Source organism: Bombina bombina, chromosome 3, assembly GCF_027579735.1.
Source record: "Bombina bombina isolate aBomBom1 chromosome 3, aBomBom1.pri, whole genome shotgun sequence".
NCBI lineage: Eukaryota > Metazoa > Chordata > Amphibia > Anura > Bombinatoridae > Bombina > Bombina bombina.
Window position 1 is genome coordinate 470,080,873 of NC_069501.1, and position 12,211 is coordinate 470,093,083.

The following is a 12,211-nucleotide window of genomic DNA, read 5'->3' on the forward strand; positions in this document are numbered from 1 at the left end:
AGTTACTGCTTCTTATACTTGTGGATGCAAGCTCACTCATGCAAGCTTGCACAACAAAGCCTCAAAAGCCGTGAATGCTGCTTAAAATGGGACATAAACCCCCAAATATGTTGACGATTCTGATAGAGAATACCATTTTTAAAAAAAAAAACTTTCCAATTTACTTCTTATTAAATTCGCTTAATTCTCTCAGTATCCTTTGTTGAAAAGCAAGTAATCGCAGACGCATGAACGCGTTTGCAGCTCTATATGGCAGTAGTTTTGAAAGAATGTTATACATCTGCAAGAGCACTAGATGGCAGCACTTTTCCTAAGTATTTAATTAACAAAGAATATCATAAAAACAAAGCAAAATGTTATAATAGAAGTAAATTGGAAACTTTATTTTTTTTTTAAAAAAAATGTATGCTCTGTCTGAATCATGTCCCTTTAATAAATCTTCCCCTATGTAATTGACAGTATCTGCACTACTCACATTGGAACTCTATGTGCTTAACCCCCACAAAAGGATTGAAGATACAGTTAAAATCCTGCTCAGGAGCCACAAGCCCTGCAGCTCCTGACAACCGGTGATTAGTGGGCTTGTGTGACTGTCACTGCTAATAGGCTCACAGGCGGTTTCCTTGGGAATAGCTGCTCTAAGGCGATTGAGCGGACTCTGTGTTTAACAGAGTTCCAGTGCAAGTAGTTAAAAAAAAAATGTACACTCTCCAATTAATTCTATCCTCATTTTTACACTACGTTTTGTGTAAAAAGCACACGCCCGGAAGCAGTTAATTGATACTCCAGATAACTATATGACTGAAGCAATCAGGACCATTATATGCGCCAATTAATGGTTGTATCCCAGCCTAGAGTGGCATGGAAGCATACCTGGACTGTTTAAACACACATTAAGAAAATAGAAATTGGTTCAATGGACATTCACCAAAGTATTTTTTTATGTATGTAAAAGAAAGTATTCCCTGACATTGTTAGAAAAAATATTCATGTTTTGCAAAACTAGGACACACTCCTTGAGAAGCCTCTTAAATATTGTTTATCTTAATTCCTTTGCTGTGGTCCATTTAGGACAGATCTTAAAAGTGAAGGTCAATTTACTAATAGTGCCCCACGGCATTGCATAGAAGTTTAAAAAATTTAACAAGGGTTTAATTCATTAAATGTTTTATATTTATAGATATTGAAGAATTTTTACCTATTTACCGCTGCGACGATAAGCACAGCTCTCACATTCACCATTTTGTCAAATTCATTGACAGATGACGATTTGTAAAAGAACCAATCCTTGTTTACCCCGGGCCGTGACATTTATGCAAAGGGTCTGAACGCCCCGGGGGGGAAACAAGGATTCGTTATTTTACAACTTGTCATCTGTCAATCATTTTGACAATATGGCGGGCGGGAGAGCTGTGCTTATCGTTGCGTTAAATAGGTAAAAATTCTACAAAATATATACATATGAAACATTTCATGAATTAAACCCTTGTTAATTTTTAAACGTCTATGCAATGCCGTGGGGCACTATTAGTAACCTGACCTTCACTTTAAGCTCCCGCACATATCAACCACTCACTGTGTAGCATGTATGATCTTCATGGTTCTACATTTCACTGAATGTACTACAGAAAAGGTCAAAACTGAAATGTGCATTGCATGCATTTTCATTTTGAATAGAAACATTGTCTTGCAATATACTTCCATTAGCAAGAATGCTTCCAGTAATTTATTACTGTTTTTAAGCAGCATACACACACCTGCTGTGAGGGTCCGTGCACCAGCATTCAAACACCATGCCTACTCAGAGAACCGATTCAGAAAGAGAGTGCAATATTAAAAAAAACTTTCCAATGCACTTCTGTTATCTAATATGCTTTGTACTCTTGGTATTCTTTGTTGAAAAGCATACCTCGGAATGTTTAGGCACAGCAATGCACTACTGGGAGCTAGCTGCACATATATGCCTCTTGTCTTTGGCTCATCCGATGTGTTCAGCTAGTGCACTGCTGGTTTTTCAAGAAAGGATTCCAAAAGAATGAAGCAAATTTGATAATAGAACATTATTTTAAACAACTTTCCAAATCTCTTCTATCTGAATGATGAAAGAAAAAAAATTTCAGTTTCATGTCCTTTTAAAAGGGCCAGAATAGTCAAAAAATAAAATGCTCTAACTCATGTCACTGCTGTGCAGGGTTCACACTACACTGAACTGATCTCTAAGGTAAGTCTGGACTGATTTGGATTTCTGTATGTATAATATTGCTACTAGTAGCCCTATACTGTATGCTAGCTATTAGTCATCACTCCTTCTTGTACACTGCTTATGTCTTATTCCCACCCTCTTATGTGCTGGCTCAGATTCTCTTACATTGGTGTAATCAAACTGGCTGCCTTATGTATGTTTGGCTTCTGTCTCTCTCCCTCCCACACGTACCAAATTGTTGTTTCCCCTCCCTTTCGGACACTCGCTGCCTCCATCATCTTGGAGATCAACTCACTCTCTCACTCCCATATACTGGCTACATCCATCTATGCTGCATTATATCTCCTCTCTTCTGTGTGAGGACTTCAATCCTTCCTTCCCTCTCACGTACTGACTTCCATCTCTCTCCCTCGAATGTCCTGGATTCCTAACTCAATGACACCCTCAGTCACGGCTTTCCTCCATTTCACTCTTGTGCACTGCATCACACTCACTGTTGTGCACTGGTCACCCTGCATATGAAAAAATCCTTGGGTAATAGCTTTCCTTTTACTAACTAGTTCTCTATTGCTCTTCCACCTTTTGGCTCCCTGCATCACTGACACCCTGTCTCCCTCTATAATATACCGACTTCTCTGTATTACTCTCATGTACTGTCTCCCTGAATCTCTCACTCAAGTGCTGGTTTCTTGCATATCTCGGTTTCCTGAACTGTATTTGCTGTACCTCACAAACTCATTTTGACTCCCTGCATCTGCTTCCCCTCGTGCACAAACTCTTTATCAATTTTGTTTTCATCCCATGTACATCACACATTCTTATGTACTAGTTTCCCTTTCTGTCTCTTTTGGCTTTCTATGTACATCTGTCTGCTCTTTTCAGAGTAATAATTATTCTTGTGAAAGTGCAACACGCTGAGATATGTGGAAATGCAGATCTCAGCATATTACACTTTCACAAGTATAAACACGGCTCTGAAAAGAGCCAAAAAAGAGGCTTGCAGTCGACTAGTTCTGCATTTGTTACAGAACAAAAAAAACAAAAAACAAATGCACATATCTAGTACTGGATCCCCTGTGCATGTCTGCCTGTCTCATTTTCTGGATCCCGTTTGTCTGCCTGTCACAAATTGTATTATCTGTTAATCTAGCTATGCAGGGTTTTGGATGTGAAGTATAATGTATTACAGTAAAAGGTTTCAAAAAAGCCCCAAAAGATTTTGTGTGATTCCTCTCTACGATGGCAAGTTATTTGATCATCAGGCCCTGACTACCATGTACTAGCTGCCTATGTATGTCTGCAGGTCTCTCCCTATCATGTATGGACTCCCTGTATACATCGGCATGTCTCTTATGCAAGTCTATCCGTCTTTCCTGTGTACTGGCTCCCTGTTTATATCCGCCTGTCTCTCTTGCATACTGGTTTCCTGTGCTCGCCTGCCTGTCTTTTCTGCCTGATTTTGTCTCTTGTGTGCTGTTTCCCTGAGTACATCTGTCTCTCTAATTTATTTGCTCTCTGTGTATGTCTGCATTTCTCTCTCGTCTACTGATTGCTTGTGTATGTCTGCCTGTACCTTTCGTATACTGGCTACTTGTGTATGTCTACCTGTCCTCTGCTACTGGCTCACTGTGTATGTCTGCCTGTACCTTTCGTATACTGGCTACTTGTGTATGTCTACCTGTCTCTATGCTACTGGCTCACTGTGTATGTCTGCCTGTACCTTTCGTATACTGGCTTCTTGTGTATGTCTACCTGTCTCTATGCTACTGGCTCACTGTGTATGTCTGCCTGTACCTTTCGTATACTGGCTACTTGTGTATGTCTACCTGTCCTCTGCTACTGGCTCACTGTGTAGGTCTGCCTGTCTCTCATGCACTGGCTTCATTATCTACCTGTCATTTATTTGCTCCCTGCGTATGTCTGCATTTCTCTCTCGTCTACTGACTGCTTGTGTATGTCTGCCTGTACCTTTCGTATACTGGCTTCTTGTGTATGTCTACCTGTCTCTATGCTACTGGCTCACTGTGTATGTCTGCCTGTACCTTTCGTATACTGGCTACTTGTGTATGTCTACCTGTCTCTATGCTACTGGCTCACTGTGTATGTCTGCCTGTACCTTTCGTATACTGGCTTCTTGTGTATGTCTACCTGTCTCTATGCTACTGGCTCACTGTGTATGTCTGCCTGTACCTTTCGTATACTGGCTACTTGTGTATGTCTACCTGTCCTCTGCTACTGACTCACTGTGTATGTCTGTCTGTCTCTCATGCACTGGCTTCATTATCTGCCTGTCATTTATTTGTTCCTTGTGTATGTCTGCCTGTACCTCTCCTATACTGGCTATAGGATGTATGTCTGTGTCTATTTCATCTACTTGCTCACTGTGTATGTCTGCATGACTCATGCACTGGCTACATTATCTGCCTCTCTCGTGTACTGCTACCCTGAGTTTATATATCTCTCTAATTTACTAACTGCATTGTAGCTCCCTCATTACTTTGTATCTATCTTTATGTACTCCCTATTGCTCTCTCGTTATTTGCTCTTTATCTCTGCAGTAGTTCCATGCATCTTTGAACTTGAAGTAATCGCAGTTCTCCTCCTGAAATGTAATTTCAATTATGTAGTGTAACCTTTGTGTCGCTCATTTTAATATTTTTCTCGTGTATCACCTATCACTGTCTCGTGTATTATTATAGCTTTTACTATTTCTAGTACATAGCATGTCCGGCTCCCTATGGTATAATCTACCTCAGTTGATCGTGTTATCTGTTACTATTTCTCTCGATCAACTGCATTACTACCCTTTCTCACTCTCTCTCGTCTACTGGCTCTCTATTCCTTTCGTACATTGGTTCTCTGTTTCTCTTTCATGTATTGGCTCTTTGTCCTTTCTATGCATTGGTTCCCTGTCATCTCTTTCATGTATTGGCTCTCTGTCCCTCACATGCATTGGCTGTGTAGTTCCCCGGGAGTTTCTAGCCATGCCTATCCCGGGATTGGCTGTCTGTCCTGCTCTCTGCTACCCGGGTGTTATTGGTTGTGTGTCTCAGGACAGCACTCTCCCTCCCCGCCATGTTATTGGCTCTCCTCCCCGGTCTTTCTCACCGCCTCTCCGGTCTCGGTTCTCCTCTCCGCTCTGATTGGTTCCAGAACCGGAGCCCGAGCCCAATCAGCTTTTTGGACACTCAAAATGGCGGAAGGACAAAGACGCAGAGAAACAGCAAATAATACGCATGCGTTATTTGCTAGCCCTCCGGGAACTGCGCATGTGTTATAAGTAGCTGTGTTATTCACGCCCCCTCGGCAGTGTAACTGCGCCTGCGTACCAGTGCTTCCCGCCGTCGAAAGTTCTAGTTGATTTCTCAAGCCCACCCCATTTAGCCGGAAGGCGTTGTTGTAGTACTATTATAACACGGAAAATTTAGCACGATAAATTATCGCGGTCTGTTTAATATTCGAAATAGTATAACTGGCTGCAGTGTCAAAGGAGTAATCACATTGTGTAATAGGCAGAGTCACAATTAAAAAGATAACAACGCGTTTGCTTTGGAATAATGTATTTGTGTATGCACATTAATCTTTCACCCGTTATCGCTCGACTGACCCCCTCCCTGTATATATACTGTATATATATATATATATTTGTAGGAGCTTTGTAACCCATTATGCATATGTTCGCAATTATTACATTTTAAAGATAAGTGATTATTTAAAGGGGCATAGTGCAATAATACAATTTTTGGATGTGTTATTTAATTATTGCACACATTGTTACCCCTCCTCAAACAACATTAAACACATAATGGTACATTTATAGTGTTAATGAAAGAGCAGAAGTTAAACGTTGCATATATATATATAATTTTTTACATTAAAAAAATGGTTGAAGCAGGTACACTATCGTAAAACGTATTTATTTTAGAGACATTGTCAGACATCCCAACCTGCAAAAACTCATTTCAGGGAGGTGGCTTCACCTGCTACTGCGCCGTGAAAAAAAGTATCTATTGCACAACCACATACAACAAACCTATTTTCCAGTGAGCGTATGCTTGTTGAATGCTTAAATATTTTAGAATACTGTACAAAGTTTAATTACGTGCAGTAAATAAGGTAGTATTTGTGTTTTAGTTTATTAAAATCAGTGGGGGCTTTTTGGTTACTGATGCAGGCTTTGAGGGGTCTATATCGTCCCAGCAACTAAAGGCATTCCTAAAAGAAACACTTTTCCGTATTTGGGCCACATTGGATCATGGTACTTGGAGTTTCAGGGAGATTGCATTCCATTTGCTGGCATCAGGGAGTCGCTATTAAAATCAGGGAGACTCCCTAAACTTCAGGGAGAGTTGGGATGTCTGCATTATAGTGTTAAAATTACGTAATCTAAGGACGTGACCAAGCCGCAGCGAGGACCAGACGTACAACTACATAGCTCCGATCTCAACTTTAAGATTTTGAGGTTTCTCATTATTTTTACAGATTTTTTATATAATATCTCTGTCAACTATACATCGAGCTAATCCTGTTTCCAGAGATACTACTTTTTGCTTCTGGGACTCACTCTAGCTGAAGTTATAATCCAGATCTTCTGCGGACCGCTGCGGCTCATCTCATAGGAACATCTACCCCCCCCCCTCCGCCCGGTTTGAGGGTTATCCGGACAGGGGGGTATTCATTTATTAATACTTTTATTAGGTGAGGCTTCCTCTGCATTGACTTTACCTTTTATATTTCACTATGGAGAAGAACTTTTACACACTAATAAGAGCGCTGCTGGAAAATCTAGAGCATCGGATGTGCTGTGACTTTGAAGATCTTTCCGCTACCATTAGAGCCGTAAGAGGAGAGGGACACAGTAGTGAAACCAAGATGGCGGATGACACGAAGGAAAAGTTCTCATACGAAACTAACTGATAGCGTAAGCTATACCACTGTCAAGAAGAAGTCTATCATGGAGTCAAGTAAGCTACCGAAGCTACAGGGAATTACTCCCCCCCCCCCCCCCCCCGAGAGTCTTTGCTACCTCGGATTCGGCTCAGATCTTGTACCTCTGATGGAACAGATGAGGAGCAGGCAGTGTGCTCGTTGGCAGACTCTCATGATGGAGCGGCCAGACACCGGGGGTGCGACGAGATTTTGGCCAGAAAATTGAGGAACAATAAAAGGTGTTCTGTAATACAGAAGGAAAGAAGACAGGCCCGAGGTTGTACAAGAACAGAGGTAGCCCCAATATCAACTGCACACCGACCAACTATTCCACTATGGATTTTTCTGATACTGATCCTGTACGACATGTGGGCTCCTCCTGATATGTCTTGCTGGGTTTCCAGCTTAGCACAGCTTTTAAAGAGAGTTGTTGGATAACTGTTTGCTCATATGCTTAGTTTACTAGGGAGTACCAGGTTACTATATTAGGGAGGACTTATTATTTCAACATATGTATCACCATGTTTTAAGTCAACGCCATTCCGGGACTTTAGACTCTCTGCCTTTTACTCCAGCGAAATGTTTTTTTTTAGTCATTTTTAGGCCCTTCCTTTGCTTGCTTATATTCACAGTTATTTTATGTACCCAGTTAGCAATCTTACTCAGATTTATATTTCTAACCAGCTTTTATTTATTCATTCCTCCTGTTATGAGAACTAATTTGCCTATTTGACTAGTTTATTTGGAACAGGGGCATTGTTTGAGAATAATACAGATCCCTAGTACTTCTATATATAATGTGACAGTTTGATCCATTTTAAGAATATAGAAAAGAAATTGTGGGTTTGTTTGCAAATTGTTGGTACTATTTGATAACACAACTATATATATGGGGGAATATCTGATCTCTTGAGCATATATATTATGCTAAGTACCCATGTGTTGTTCAAACTTAGACATTTATATTTATGAATAGCACTTCATGTCTTACCACTACAAGATTCCTTCTCTTAGCCGTCTCAAGACGTCTATAATAAAATCCCCTTTCTCCAATACTATGTAAATACTATGTACTATGCAAATATTTTTATTATATGTGGTGACTTAAGGGACAGCATAGCAGTAAAATATTTCCACACTCTTAATTTATTTTTAACGTTCCCTTATGTTTGTGTGCTCCTGGCACTGTTTTTTTAGCACACTCGTCTCGTTTTGCTCACTCCTAGCTCTGTACTTTTAAATTAAGCACATTTTTAAAAAAAAATTAAAAAAAATTGTTACTTAGCGTGCTCCTGCACAACTGATTGTGTAGCTGAAAATGCATGCTCTAGCTCTCAACTCCTATGTCGGTTTAGTGCATCACATAGCTGTTAATGCTTAGTGTAGCATTCATTTTTCTTCGCACCATTTTAACTCTCAATTTTTATTCTCTCAGCGTGTTTTTTAGGCTTAGCATGAGTCATTACCTGCTCCTATTTGCTTCATTACAGAGGGGGTGAATTACCTAATATTCTCAAGAGACGGGAGGGGGTGAAAAATTTGGTTACTATTTCTATTTGGGTGTGTGATTTTAAAAACCTTTGGTAGGATGTTGTCCTGGGAGTAAGGGATACTACCCTCATTTGTTGGATTTTGCTTTTTTGTTGTAGTTGCTCAGAATTTAATACTATTGTTATAACAAACTATTTGAACTTACTTGAGAATACTACCTTGTTCTTTCTAATCAGATTGCATTGTTTTTTTGCCCACTGGGCATTACTTGAAGGGGGGCTGAGAAGGTATAGCCAATTTAATTACCACCCCATCTAGCCACTCTCAAGACATTGAATCTTTTTCTTATTCTTCCCTTTAATAGAGATTATACATTCTATTCACACCCACACCACTCTTACTCCAGCCTTTCCCTAATTTATAGTGCAACCATTTTGCCCCTTATGTGGTCTGATAATGCGTTCTTGCAATGTGATTTTTAATTGGTCAGATCTACCTGTGTTCCCCTTTATTTGGAGGCTAGATGATTATCTTTTAGAAAATCCCTTACACGCGGTAGAATAAAAGAAGGCACTTAGCGAATATTCTCAGTTCAATACATCAGAGCAGCTCAAACTGTCTTCCATATGGGAAGCTCATAAATGTGTTATCAGGGTAGTGCTAATCAAATTAAAATCATAACAACAAAAACAAAATAGACAATACAACTCTCTTTTAGCCCAAATTTCCCATTGGGAAACCGAACATAAACCCCCCCCCATCTTCTCCCATCATACTACAGTCCCTGATGGCTTTGGAATTAAGTATTATAAAACACCACATCTGCTTCCATTCCTGATAAAGGAGGCTTCTCATCCAGCATGCTTGAAACTCATATTACAGTTCTGCCAAAACCTGGTAAAACACCCGATAAACCAAAGAATTTCCGACCAATCTCTTTGCTTAATATTCATATAAAAATGTTTGCAAAAATACTGGCAACACGAATACATAGCATCCTCCCTAATCTAATAAACTCTGACCAAGTGGGCTTCATTCCAGGAAGGGACATGAGAGATAATACTATTAAGGTCCTCCAGCTTATATCTTATGCACAAAATAACTGTCAAGGTTTCACCCTGCTTTCATTTGTTATTGACTGCTTGGCTGCCATTTTTACTCACCTGTCTCTCTCCTCGCCTGCTGCAGAGTGTGTAAAGTTGCTCACTACACCCAGGCTTCCTCTTACGGCCAAGCTAGAGAACATCATCAGTGAGAGACGGGTTGCAGTCCCAGAATTATATTGTCATCACTTACTATTTAAAGTGCCTCAGTTCAATCTGCCTTTGCCCTTCCATTGTCTCAGACTTCTTTGTGAGCGCCTGTGTTCCTGTTTCTGTTGTATAGCCTGGCTTGTTTGACATCTCTTCTCTTTCCTGATCCCTGGCTTGTTCCTGACTTTGCTAATCTGAATTCTTGACCCCGGCTCGTCTGACTACTCGCTTTGGATCCTGACCCGGCTCATCTTACTACCAGCTCTGGCTTTGACTCCTGGCTTGTCGTTTGGCTTTTGGACTCTTTATTATTTTTTTTTATTATTTAATAAAGGTGTGATTATTTTAGCATTTCATGTTTCTGTCTGATTCCTGGTACCCTGATAATAACCCCATTCCTTTATCACTGATCTCAACAGACAAGGAAAGGCCTTTGATAGAGTCAATTGGATCTTTATAAGGGCTACTCTGTCAAAACAGAATTTCAGCCAAAGGTTTATCAATTTGAAATTTAACCTTTATAGTATACCATCTGCTGAAGTAAAGGGGAATGGCCTGCTCTCAGAGAGCTTTTTGATCACTTACATGCACACATTGTTACATGATACCTCAGGGTTTGGAGTAAGACACTGATAAGGGAGGTCGAGCAGGCTACACTTGGCAACACTAAAGTGTAAGTAATTTTGCAGATTTTTGGAAAATTTATTAAAATACTTATAAGTTTTTTTCACACATTGTTTACCGCAGTTAACCCTTTTATAATATGCACATAACTCAAAATGTTTTATGGAACTTTAAATTGACCATTGTACACTAGATTTTTCCTTGCATAAATGTTTTGTAGATGATCCATTTATAAAGCCCATCTGGGAGTGTTTTTGTAACAATGTATAGTTTTGCTTATTTTTTAATAACATTGTGATGATTTTCAGATTCCTAACCAAGCCCTGCAGTGTCCGAATGAGAGTATCAATCACCCTCTCAGAAAACCCTATCTTGGCTAAGACTAGGCGTTCAATCTCCACGCAGTCAGCCTCAGAGAATCTAGATTTTGATGAACAAAAGGACCCTGTTCCAGCAGATCGCTGCGACAAGGTAACCTCCATGGAGGAGATGATGACATCCTCACCAGGTCCGCAAACCACATCCTTCGCGGCCACGATGGAGCAATTAGAATAGTCGAGGCTTGCTCCTGCTTGATGCGGGCCACTACCCGAGGTAGAAGCGGTAACGGCGGAAAAATGTAAACTAGGTTGAACCCCCAGGGCACTGCTAAGGCATCTATCAACTTTGCCTGGGGGTCCCTGGACCGCAACCTATATCTGGGTAGCTTATTATTGAGTCTGGACGCCATGAGATCTATCTCCGAAGTCCCATCTGTTGCAAATCTCCGCAAACACCTCTGGATGGAGAGACCATTCCCCCGGATGAAATGTTTGTCTGCTGAGAAAGTCTGCTTCCCAGTCGTCCACACCTGGAATGTGTATTGCTGACAGCGACCAGTTGTGGACCTCCGCCCAGTCCAGGGTCCGAGATACTTCCCTCATGGCTAGGGAGCTCCTTGTTCCCCCCTGATGGTTGATGTAAGCCACCGAGGTAATGTCCGATTGAAATCTGATAAACTGGGACGAACCCAGAAGAGGCCAAGCCTTCAGAGCGTTGAAGATCGCTTGAAGTTCCAGAATGTTGATCGGGAGAAGAGATTACTCTCGAGTCCACTGGCCCTGTGCCTTCCTGGCACCCCAAACAGCTCCCCATCCTGATAGACTTGCTGCCGTAGTCACAAGGATGGTCTCAAGAAGGATGTCCCATGGGACAGGTGATCTGGACAGAGCCACCAAGAGAGCGATTCTCTTGACCGGTTGGCCAGAGAAATCTGTTGGGATAAATCCTAGTGATCACCAATCCATAGCCTCAGCATGCACAACTGAAGAGGTCTGAGATGGAACCTGGCAAATGAAATGATATCTATGCTTGACACCATGAGCCCAATCACCTCCATACACCGGGCCACAGATGGCCTTAAGGAGGTCTAGAGGGCAAGACAACTGGAATTAATTTTGTAACATCTCTGGTCTGTAAGGAATATCTTCATGGATATGGAATCTATTATTGTGCCCAGGAATTCCACTCTGGTACTGGGAACTAGAGAACTCCTTCCTAAGTTTATCTTCCATCCATGAGATTGAAGGAGAAGTAAAAGAGCTCTCGAATGGTCTTCTGCCAGCCGGCAGGATGGAGCCTGGACCAGATTGTCGTCCAAATAAGGCGCTACTGCAATACCTCTGGATCTCGCCAACTCGAGCAGAGCCCCCAGACCCTTTGTAAAGACTCT

The 12,211-nt window shown here is 41.1% G+C and overlaps 1 protein-coding gene across 7 annotated transcripts in view; it reads right to left on the reverse strand.

Annotated features, from left to right (window-relative positions):
- The window catches only part of NFYA (nuclear transcription factor Y subunit alpha), a 45,105-nt gene extending 39,692 nt beyond the window's left edge, over nt 1–5,413 (reverse strand). For all 7 annotated transcript variants that reach the window (XM_053706759.1, XM_053706760.1, XM_053706754.1 and 4 more), the window contains exon 1: nt 5,312–5,413. The gene's annotated coding sequence lies outside the window, so the exon portion shown is untranslated. The remainder of the gene's footprint in view (nt 1–5,311) is intronic.
- Nucleotides 5,414–12,211: the final 6,798 nt, after the last annotated feature.